The following is a 12,374-nucleotide window of genomic DNA, read 5'->3' as shown; positions in this document are numbered from 1 at the left end:
ATCTTGCATTTGTTTCCAGTAACACTATCTTTCTGTACTACCCTATATAGGATGAGCATATTTCAAATTCATTTTGTCACCCTCAAACATGCATACATATTCAAAGACACCAGACAGGTCAATAAAAATACATATTAATTGGTGCAAGTCTCCCAGAAATATTGCTATTGACTATGTATTTTAGTAAAGTTCTAGACCACGGTGTGACAAACTGTTGCATCACCATGTTTCTACAACCATTAAGCTTGAAATGTGCAGACTTACTGTTGGTGAGATTTTGTCGGCTCTCTCTTTCACCCCGTCTGCTTTCTTTGTGACAGTTATAAAGAAGAGGATGCAGTTGCTCATTTATATCTAGAGTACCCACTTCCCATGAACCAATCAGAGGAGGGTGCTTTGCATTTTAACATTCTGCCTGTCACACTCCCCCTCCTGCCCTTCATCCATCCATTCATTCACACATATCAGAAGCAGTGTTCCTAACACCAAAGCAAAATGAATACAGCTCAGTATTTGCTTTCGGCTAAATGCAGCGTTCGCCCTCAATATATCTCAATAGCCTTTTATTGCTGTGGAAGCCTCTAAAACAAATTTTATTTACACACACCACAATTATGGAAGGAAACATTTTGTGCAATTATTGCATCACACTGACAGAGTTTTGTTTGAGCTTGTGTGGCATATGTCTCTACAAGCTTTGTTGGACATCCATCCATCAAAGGTCTATCTGTGTGCACAGGATTAATCTGGAGTTATATGTGTTCTAAAGCTTTATGAGAGCTGCTTCCCTTTTATAAACCCATTGAATACATGTGGAAAAGCTGTAAACATTTTTTTTAACCTCCCAAGATGCAGATGTCAGATTGGCCTGTTATCTCTCTGTAGATTGCAGAAGGGCACTGCTGACAGAAGATGGCATATATCACATTGGAAGATGAGCAAGTGAATGAACCCCTAATGTTGCGGGTGAAATTATTAGGCCCTGTAATAGTATTTCCAAAGTAGATATGGGGACAGAGTTGGCATATGGGTTTGTTGCAGGGTCTAATCCCTGTGTTTGCATCCTTGTTATGTGGCCTGTTGTTGCCAATGAGTAGCAGCTTTAGGTTCGTCGGTTGTTTACAAGCAAGTACAGGCCTACTACTAAGGCCTGTGAGAGGGAAGTGTCATTGTCTAGGATGGGCTGTAGATCACTGATGAGCTACAGGCCAGTCTCTATAGAAAATAATAAACAGGCACAAATCTGACATCAGAAATGGCAATATTAAAAAACCAGTAACAGAACACCGTAGCCTCCCAGGACACTCAACATGGTTCACACATCCCGGCAGCACTTCCTGGGTTGTTTAACCCAGGAATTGTGGTGATGAGTGGCACGTGAGTGCCATGCACTGGTCATTTCCATTTTTAATTAACAATCCAGGAAACGATAAGTGTGTGGTTCATGTACACCACTCATCACCATAATTCCTGGGTTAAACAACCCAGGAATTGCCACTGTGACATGTGAACCGGGTTTCTGTGAATGAATTTAAAGTGGCCATTGTGGCCACTTTGAAGGGAAATTAAAGCAAGAGTCTGCTAAGTTAGAATTCATCATCAGGTTTAATTCTATCACCAGAGGCTTGAATTGGGATAAAGGATTTTTATCACACTACCTAGTGCACTGTGAATGATCATTGATAATAATGCAATTGTCACTTTCTGCATTTAATTTCCTTCTGACCTCCTGTTTACAGTTCTTCCCCGCAGCCCACCACACACATTACATCTTATATAAAAACCTGAAACTCTCCATAATACCTCCATAATGCATGTGATGAAGTGGGCTATAGTCCATGAAAGCTTGTGTCAGAATAGATTTGTTAGCCTTTAAGTCTTAAAGGTGCCAGAGGACTCTCTGTTGTTTATTCTGCAATAGTCTAATAGCTACCCTCTGGAAACTGAATGTCTTTATCTGCAACTATTCTACCAGATCTAATATAAGATTAAGCAGTGTTCTCCCATTAAAAAAGAAAAGAAAACTATGGTGGTTAATTTACTGACATCCTTCCTTCCTTCCTTCCTTCCTTCCTTCCTTCCTTCCTTCCTTCCTTCAGTCTATCACTGGGAAATGAATACACACACACAGGCAGACAAGTGTCTTAACCAATGTATTTGGGGGGGGCGCTCTGGTAGTATCCTTGGCATGAAAATAGGGGTGTACACAAGAGCATCCTTATTTTCAGTGGTGCAAAGTTGGAAGGTGTGCAAAAGCGATACATAATAATAATAATAATAATAATGAGGAAGGTGTTTACTTTGCCCAAACCCAAGAAAGAAAAATAAATTGCATGATCACAACAGAAGGTAGTTATTTTGCCACTGCTGATTTATGCCTTTTATGTTAGCCTAGCATCAGACAAATACAGAGAGAAACTAGTAAAACTCTTAAGGACGCAGTCTTAATAGAGTGGTCAGAAATTATCTCATTGATGAAAACTTTGATCCAGTTAAGATGTTTAGAGAAATGGATACAATGCCAGGGGTAAAATGGGAGTGTGTGTCCCCCTCCATAACCTACCTAATTGTGACAAACCCCTATTTCTGATGTAGCTCAACAGTGTCTTTTAGAATGTTAAGTTGGGACCATGCTAGGATGCCTGAATAAGGCTTATCTTATCTCTGTATTTTCCAGTACACATCAAAACCTTAAGCTCTATTTTTATAATGGGCTGTTTCAAATTGGCTGGCTTGATTGAGATGTAAATTTAGGGTCATTATGAAGATGGGTTCTGCCACTAAATAATTTTCTGATTTGCTGGCTAGACTACCGGCATCCGAAATGGAGGACATCACATTATTGGAATCAGTCTCCACTGAGAGGACAGCTTTTACTGAACTCAAATTCCCATAGAAGTAAGTGTTTGCTCACCCTTCATGAGCTTTCCATATAACATCTAATTGTAGGCTAAGATGCTCTCTCTCTGTCCATCCTCTCTACATGAACTCTGCATTTCATCTGGAACCCAAGACTTTACTCAAGAAGGTAATATGTAACTAGATAAGTTAGATTGCCGTTATGATTTTATTTGGAATTTTGTGTCTGTGTGATAGCTGGCTCCCCCCCCCCACACACACACACCACCCAAATAAACTCCTTTTAATATTTAGACATTTGGCTGCTTTTTTTTCCTTTCTTTTTTTTTAAAGGAATTTCTTACTAAAAATCCTTCCCCACATGAAGGATCGCACAGTTACAAAACTGCAGTTTGTACTCTTAGGGGTTTCATAAGGTTTAGTTAAGTTCTGTGTTTCTGGGCTTTGGGCCAAGAAAGCCAAGGTGCCCTTCTTTTTATTTTTTCCTAGGGATGGGCTGAAGGGAGGCAACAGGGCTCAGAAACTCCTCAAGAAGCTGGACAGACTAAGGTATGTCAGAAGCATAATCCTGACTAGTGTCAGCCTATCAGTAATTCTTTTTCTGGGGAACCCTTGAAAAGAAGGGCTCCACCAGCAGGGAAAGTTATCCCCATCACTCAAGTCTGTAACAATGTTGCAAGCCATCTGCATCTCCCTCAAATAAGCTTAATGTACGTATGAACCTCCAAATGGTGTGCCTATCTCATACATTACATTGGGGGAGGTGGGTGCATAGTTGCTCCTCCACCATGGGAAATCGATCCTTACCTGCTGACCATCAGATCTGGGTGTTCGGCTCAGAGTTCAGGTTGCCACATGTTGTTGCTGTTTTTCTGGTTCTCTGCCTTTCACAGAAACCTTTAATGCCAAACCCTAACAGGTGATTAATTTTCTAGCACTTTGTTACAATGCCAGGACATTTCTGCATGTCAGCACAATCTCTGAGGTTGCAAAACATACCTAACGATCCAACAGCATATAGGGTTGGATCCATATGTAGTCATACAGCATTGCCCACCTGGGCTTTCCATGCTGTAGCAGGCAAGACTTGGGGGCAGGGGCGTCATTATCTTCAGGCCTATATGGGCACGGGCCCTGAATCTTTGGAGCTGTGCCCCAGAATTTTTAAGCTGTCCTAATTGCCTTTTCTTTTTTTACATTTTCTCATTGACTTACATTGGAAAACAAAAACGGCCATATATTTTTTTAGTTTGTACAATAACTACATGACATTTGGCGAGCTTGTAGCCTCCAAATAGCTGATTGAACCTGCCATATTTCAGGCAGTTTGGTCCAGTTGCTTTTGTGCTAGCCACAGGTAAAATTTGCTTTCTTCAAGAAAATCTGTCAAAATAAAGAGCTATAAATGTTTTGTGGTTCCGCATAAGTTCATGGAATCTGGGGACCTGGAAGCCCCTATGAAGCTAACTGAACCAGCCAAATTTCAGACAGTTGGTCCAGTGGCTTTTGTGCTAGCCATGCATAAAGTTTCCTTTTCTCAAAGACTAAAACAAAAAGTAAAAAACTGTCAAGCCATAGAGGGGATTAGAGATCCTTATCAGAAGGTGTTTAAGGTGACCATTAGGAGGTCACTATTTCTTATCTCTGGTGTAGGGTTTTGTTTTGTTTTTGAGGTGCAAAAAACCTCTCTCCCCCTACGTTTCTGCTCTTCATTGCCCACTGTTGGGAGCTTGCTTGCAATGAAATTTTGAAGAGAGAGAAGGAAAGGAAGAAAGTGCTGCATGTGAAACACTGGTATTTCACACAGCATCTGATTTTACTGCCCCAAACTGGAACCTTTGGATTCTGCAGAAGTTTAGTAGCTTCAGTACAGCAAAGGATCCCATCAGCCTTCACAAACTTCTTTCTCCCCCTCCACTTTAATTTCTCCTTAATAGCTGTAGGACTCAAATTATTCCAAAAGGAGAGTTAGGACTATGTGCCATCATGATCGAGGAACTGCTGAGGCTTTTAAATAGGTTCTATAGTTTTAAAAATCCTAGAAAAACCCCTCAGCCACCTCACCTCATAAAGTTAATTTAAGTACATGCAATCCTTACAAACCCTCCACAGCCTCCTAAATTCCTATTCAGTACTGCCTCTCTACAAGGAGCCATTTGGCTTAGGGAATTCTCTCTACACCCCCCCCCCATGCATTTCCAATCACCATTCTTCTTTTATTCTTCCTTCCCCTAGCCGGTTCTTTCTTTCTCTTATTTATTCCACCCAGAACGTATCTTGGGGAATTCTTAGAGAGAATTCTGTTTGGTGGGCAAGAGAAGTTCTGAACTGAATTTGACTTTATACAAACAGACAAGAGGGTTAGTTTTTCTCCTTCTCATTCAAGTCTTTGAAAAAAGTGGGTTCACATGGTTGCAGAGAAACAAATCTGGGGCTGTTTTGTTTGTCAGTTGCCGTTATCCAGCAATAAGAAGGGCTATAGCTCAGAGGTAGAGTGCATGCTTGGTATGCAGAAGGTCCCGAGTTCAATCCCCAGAATCTCCAGGTAGGGCTAGGAAAGAATCTGGCCTGAAACCCTGGAAAGCTGCTGCCGCCAGTCAGTGTTGACAATACTGGGCTAGATGGACCTAAGGTCTGACTCAGTACAAGGCAGCTTCATATGTTCCTCTAACGGAAAGCTTTAATAAAAATAGGAGTTGGGGGGTTGTTTTTTAAGTGGAGGGGAGATAAATACTGCTCATTTATACAAGCCTATGTATGCCTACTCAGAAGTAGGGATGGCAGAGAATTCTTCCACAGACCCCAGTGAGGTCCAGCCTCCAGAGTTCGTGGAGGAATGGAGTACTTACCTCTGCCTCCCATCGAAGTCCTCACTGGCCGGATCCTGCCCCCTGCCGGCTCCAGAGCGCCAGCGATACGGCCGCCATTGCCGTATCGCTGGCTGATGCTGACTCCACTCCAGACGCAAATGGCGTCCAGTACGCCATTTGTGGCCGTAAAGGTTTTAGATTAAGCTACATGCAGCCATAAATGGCTGCATTTAGCTTAAACTAAGGGCTTTATGGCCGCAAATGGCGTCTGCTATGCCATTTGTGTCTGTGGGTTTTCACGCGATAGGCTAGCCTATTGTGGGAAAAACCACGGATGCAAATGGCGTAGCAGATGCCATTTGCAGCCGTAAAGCCCTTAGTTTAAGCTAAATGCAGCCATTTACAGCTGTGTTTAGCTTAATCTAAGACCTTTACAGCCGCAAATGGCATACTGGATGCCATTTGCGTCCGGAGTGGAGTCAGCATGAGCCAGCGATACGGCAATGGCGGCCGTATCGCTGGTGCTCCAGAGCCAGCTGGCGGCTCCGTGGAATCACCATGGAGCAGAGCCAGCCGGCTAGGATTCCAGGGGGAAGGACAGATTGCCTCCCCCCACTGCGGACCCCTCCCCCCCCCGGAACAGCAGGTAAGTATTCCGTACATCCCTGCTCAGAAGTCCCATTATGGTTAATGAGGCTTACCCTCAGGACAGTGTGCATAGGATTCAAGCAGAAGTTACTTTTGCAGGGAGGTTTGCACCTTGGTGTTCTGCATGTTTACTCAGAAATAAGTCCTGAGATGTGAGCATGGTACCGCAGACTTAATACAGTGCCTACCCAATTCCATCTAATGCATTGACTACCCTTTCAGCTCCGTCCTATGCATGTTTTGTCGTGTGTGTGTTAATTTTGCATGAACTCTAGCTTCAGTGGTGAGGGAAAGGCACTTAGTACATGCTCAGAGCTTCTCCATAACTTAACCCTAGTTTTGAAAACAGACTCATTGGCTGAATCCTGGTGAAGTCTTGGCACAAATGAAGTTATGAGGAGGAAGATACAGTGACAGCTTGTGCATAACAAGGAGGAGGCAGAGAGGATTTGCACAAAACAAGACATCTGTTTTCATGAAGAGTTGCTGGAGGATGGTAGGATGAGGAGGGATGGTTGCACGGAGGGGAATAGAATTGGTAGGGGGAGAATGTAAGTACTCGGAGGTGAAGGAAAAGCATTCTGCATATGCTCAGAGGCATGCTGTATTTAAGAACATAAGACGAGCCATGCTGCATCAGACCAAGGTCCATCTAGTCCAGCATTCTGTTCACACAGTGGCCAGCCAGATGCCCACTGGAAACCCACAAGCAGGACATGAGTGCAATAGCACCTTCCCACCCATGTTCCCCAAATATAACCTATTTTTCAGACATTGAGCAGGTGTAATCCCCTTCTAGGGGCCTACTATACAAGAGAAAAAAGTTACAGTTTTTTTCCAATTCCCCATGGTAGTCAGCAGGAAGAATAAAGACTCATTTTTCCAAACCTTGACTCAGGTTTGGTGCTGAACTGAAATGGTCCAACTATAAATTGTCCTGAGCAGAAGTGAGACATTTTCCAAAATGCTGAATCAGGATGTGAGTTGAAGTGGGGTGGGGGGTCTGTGCACACTTATATATGTATGTATGTATTCTATATACACATGCAAGCACATCACATGCGCACCACACACACACACAGACAGATAGATATGAGGTGCACTTAGACTTGGAGAGGTAGAGATAGAGATAGAGATATGCAAATTTGTGTTATGGGCCTGTGCCCCGGATAAGAACGGAAAAGAACGGGGCTCTTTTAAGAATGTAGCAACACCCCTGCTTGGGGGGCTGGGAGGCAGAGTTGTGGTGCTCTATCATGATTCTATCACCCTGCCCAGGTGCCGCAGTCTCCTGGTTTCAAGTTTGTGTATCTGAAGTTGGACATTCAGGACAGAATAGGGATTCTATTGGTGTATGGCCTGCCCTGCTGCTCAAAAGTCTCCCTTCCTGAGCTGGACAGTTGTGGTCTTGGGGGGGGGGGTGCTGGAGTCTCCCTGGCTTGTTGTGCTAGGGGACTTCAACATACATGCTGAGGCTGCCTTGTGAGGAGTAGTTCAGGATTTCATGGCCTCCATGGCAAGTGTGGGTCTGTCCAAATTAGTATCTGGCCCCACTCTTTCGTCAGGACACACTTTGGATCTGGTTTTCTGTGCTGGGTGGGATGATGGTGATCTAGAGGTGAAGTAATTTTCTGTAGTTCCATTGTCATAGGCAGATCGCTATTTGGTGGGGGTTCAGCTGACTGGAACTCCGAGCCTCTGCAGGGATGAGGGGCTGATTAAGCTGGTCCGCCTCAGGAGACAGATGGATACAGATGGTTTTCTGATGGCACTTGGGGATTTTCCTGTCACCTCGGCAGGTGATTCTATCAAAGCCCTGGTATTATCTAGATCCATCTCTACAGGCCTGGTTATGGGACAGATATTGCTTAGGTTATCTTGGTGGACAATGTACCCCAGGAACTGGACAGAGGGAGTTTGTCCCTGTGCATTCTGCTGGACCTCTTGGTGGCTTTTGGTACCATGGTATCTTTCTGAGGCATCTGCCTGAGATGGAACTTCGGGGCACTGTTATACAGTGGCTCCAGCCATTGTTGGAGGAGTGATTTCAGAAGGTGGTGCTGGGGGTATAGAAGGAGCTGAAATTATCAGATGGGTACAGCAGGGGATGAGGGAAAAAAGCAAGGTGCCCAGGTAATGGAAGAAGAATGCTGGCAGTTGATGTGGTGGGAGGGGGAGAGAAGGAAGAATGGAGAAGAAGGGAGTCATGGCTGACAGAGAGGGAAGCTAAAGAAAGTTTTCATGAGAAGAGGGGAAAAACAGATGAAGAAGTTGAGAATAAGCACCTGAGATAGCAAAAGACCGAGAGTAAAAGACTTGACAAAGAAAGAAGCAGTTACTGTTAACAGAAGTGTCCATTGCTGAAAGAACTAAAGATCTGTGTTGTGTGTTAGGCCTGACTGAAGCGGAAAGTTGGACTTTAGGAGTTTTTGTTTTCTGAAGGGACACCTCTGGAGGTTGGGGGAAGGAGAGACAGGACTGCAACAGACTTACTGTGGTATAAGTGTTACTGTTTGTTGAAACTGCATTCATTTAAATGCTGGAAGCATTTGTTTATTGTAGCATCATTATTGACTTCCCTTTCTTTATTATCTGAATTCTGTACTTGCCTTTCCATTATTTTATAAATTTGTGTTAATCTTGCCCTGTTGCTTAGATCTGATTACATATCTGGGAACCTGAGGTCCACTACAGGGGATTAGTATTTGACACTGCGGCCATTTGCCTGAGGTGTCCCTCAGGGTTCCATCTTGTCCCCTGTGCTAATTAACCTATACATGAAATCCCTGGGAGTGATTGTCCAGAGTTTGGGGGTTCAGTGCCAATATGCTGATGCCACCCAAATCTTTCTCTCCTTTCCATCTAAATCCAAGGAAGCTGCTGTAGTTGTAAATCAGCACCTGATGTCAGTAACTGCCTGTATGAAGATGAACAAATTGAAGCTAATTTCATTTGAGTTTAATTTAATCCAGACAAGTCAGAGATGCTCCTGGTTATTCAAAAGGCAGATCAAGGAACAGGTACTCAACCTGTGTTGGATGGGGTTACACTTCCCCTGAAGACTCAGGCTTGCAGTTTGGGTGTACTCCTGGACTTAGCTCAGAACCTGGATGCCCAGGTTTCAGCAGCGACCAGGGGCGCATTTGTACAGCTAAGGCTAGTGTGCCTGCTGTGGCTGCTCGCAGAGATGTCTGATCTGTCCGTGGTTACGCATGCCTTAGTTACATCCCACTGTACCATGCTCTACAGCCTTTGAAAACTGTTTGTGAACTTCAGCTGGTTCAGAATGCTGTGGCCAAACTGTTTACCAGGGCCAGTTACAGGGCGCATGTAACTCTCTTGTTACAACAGCTTCATGGGCTACTGGTCAGTTTCCAGGCACAATTAAAAGTGCTGATTATGACCTATAAGCGCCATTATGGTTTGGGACCAGGTTACCTGAAAAACTGCCTTCTCCCATACAAGCCTGCCCAGTTGAAGATCTCTGGGGGAGGACCTTCTCTCAGTACCACCCCCATCAGAGGAGGAGGGGATGAGACAGAGGGCCTTCTTGGTGACTGCTCCCAGGCCGTGCAACTCCCTGCCAAAGGAGGCCAGATTGGCTCCCTCTTTGTTATCCTTCTGCTGGCAGACATTTATTTCTATTCAGGCAAGCCTTTGGCATATAAGCTGTTCTATTCAACTGGGTGCGCTTTATATTCTTTTATTCCTGTTGCTTTTTAATTGTGTTTTTAATGATTATTTTAACACAGTTTTTATTTTAAATTTTGATGATTATTATTGTTAGCTGCCTTGAGTGCCATTTCTTTGGTGGAAAGGCAGTGTATACATATCAAATAGATAAATGAAGAAATACTTAGAGTAGACCTATTGAATTCAACTAGACTTAAGTTAGGCATGACTAATGTAAGTCCCGTTGATGTCAATGTTTCTACTCTAAGTATGACGACATCTTGCTCCAACCCATTATGTTTCGTCAGAAAAGGGGCTACGATACTACTTACCAAATGAGTTGGCAGTCATATGTGGAACTTTTTGAATAACACTGGATGTATTGCTTTCTGTATTTTTGGCTAGATACAGATGTATGGGGAAATGGAACATATTGTGACATTTATTACTTCTCTGTACAATATTATATTTTTATGTTGTATTTTGTGGTTTTAATTGTTGTGAACTGCCCAGAGACCTTCAACTATTGGGTGGTATAGAAATGTAATAAAGAAAATAAAATAAAAATCCCACTTACCACCTTCGTTTTAAAAAATAGCTGTGAGGATTTTGTTGGTTCAGTTAGGAAGGCTCAACTGTTTCGTGGTTCTTTTCTGGTTGTTTATATGATAACATATAAAATCCTTCCATAAACTATAAATAAGATAGTACATGGTGCATAAGCACCACATGCCTGAGTATCCATTGTTCTAAGTATTCTTTAACACAGTTAAAGTTATCCTCACAGATGCTGTAATAGAGCAAGAGAGATAGACAGGCACTGTTGAACCTGATGCACCTGCGCATGCACATCTGTGTTGTGATGCTCATCCAATTCCTCCTCAACTGCAAACAGGGATGTACCTCCACATCTGGAACAGCCAGCTATTCTGTATATTTTCATCAATAGCTGCAGCTGGATCAGGGCTAGAGGAGTTCATAATTATATAATCTTATATCATTCCTCCCCTTCATGGATCACTGCCTTGTGGCGAAGGGGCTTGCGTAACTCAGTGAAGCCATAAGCTATGCTGTGCAGGGCTACTCAAGATGGACAGGTCATGGTGGAGAGTTCTGACAAAATGTGGTCCACTGGAGAAGGAAATGGCAACCCACTCCAGTATTCTTGCCAAGAAAACCCCATGGAACGTATCACAAGGCTAAAAGAGATGACGCCGGAAGATGAACCCCTCAAGTCGGAAGGTGCCCAATATAGTACTGGGGAAGAGCAGAGGGAATTTCCAAGTAGCACCAGAAAGAGTGAAGCGGCTGGGCCAAAGCCGAAAGGACTCTCAGATGTGGATGTGTCTGGTGGTGAAAAGAAAGCCTGATGCTGTAAAGAACAATATTGTTTAGGAACCTGGAATGTAAGATCAATGAATCAAGGTAAGCTGGAGGTGGTCAAACATGAGATGGCAAGACTGAACATCGACATCTTGGGAATCAGCAAACTAAAATGGACAAGCATGGGCGAATTTAATTCAGGTGACCATTATATCTACTACTGTGGGCAAGAATCCCTTAGAAGAAATGAAGTAGCACTCATAGTCAACAGAAAGGTGGAAAAAGCAGTACTGGGGTACAATCTCAAAAACGATAGAATGATCTCAGTATGAATCCAAGGCAAACCATTCAACATCACAGTAATTCAAGTCTATGCCCCAACCACTGAGGCCGAAGAAGCTGAGGTTGATCAGTTCTATGAAGACCTGCAACACCTTCTAGAACTAACACCCAAAAAAGATGTCCTCTTCATCATAGGGGATTGGAATGCTAAAGTAGGAAGTCAAGAAATCACTGGGATAACAGGCAAGCATGGCCTTGGTGTACAAAATGAAGCAGGACAAAGGCTAATAGAGTTTTGCCAAAAGAACACGCTGATATAGCAAACACTCTTTTCCAACAGCACAAGAAGTAGGGATGGCGGAGAATTTCTCCCCGAAACTTCAGGGGGCCGAGCACCAACGTGTTCGGCCCCCCGAACAAGTTTTGGGGAGAAATCCTCCGACCCCCCCCCCCGCACACACCCCCGGGACGGGACTTACCTTCGCCGAATGTCCCTCCCAGCGGCGGGTCCGGCCGGCGGTTCGGCGGGTGTTCGAGCGGGGCGGGAGCGACAGCCGGTCTTTCGACCGGCTGCCGCCGCCGCCATTCCAATGAAAGAAAAAAAAAAAACGCCCCCGTGATAGGCTACGTGACGATTAACGTAGCCTATCACGGCTAGGCTATGCCCCAACTAGGCTATGCCCCAACCACTGAGGCCGAAGAAGCTGAGGTTGATCGGTTCTATGAAGACCTACAACACCTTCTAGAACTAACACCAAAAAAAGATGCCCTCTTCATCAT

At 44.0% G+C, this 12,374-nt stretch overlaps 1 protein-coding gene across 2 annotated transcripts in view; it reads right to left on the bottom strand.

The window, feature by feature from the left end:
• The window catches only part of DDC (dopa decarboxylase), a 129,204-nt gene that overhangs the window by 78,535 nt on the left and 38,295 nt on the right, over window positions 1-12,374 (bottom strand). Inside the window, exon 1 of one of the 2 annotated variants that reach the window (XM_084857687.1) lies at window positions 265-313. The exons of the other annotated variant lie outside the window; for it this stretch is intronic. The gene's annotated coding sequence lies outside the window, so the exon portion shown is untranslated. Of the gene's footprint in view, window positions 1-264; window positions 314-12,374 lie in introns of those variants that run through there. 2 annotated transcript variants of the gene reach the window in all.

Source organism: Heloderma suspectum, chromosome 5 (assembly GCF_057233095.1).
Source record: "Heloderma suspectum isolate Gila_16-S chromosome 5, 16-S_ref, whole genome shotgun sequence".
NCBI lineage: Eukaryota > Metazoa > Chordata > Lepidosauria > Squamata > Helodermatidae > Heloderma > Heloderma suspectum.
Note: the sequence above shows the minus strand (reverse complement) of the source record. Positions and strands in the feature narration are given on the sequence as shown.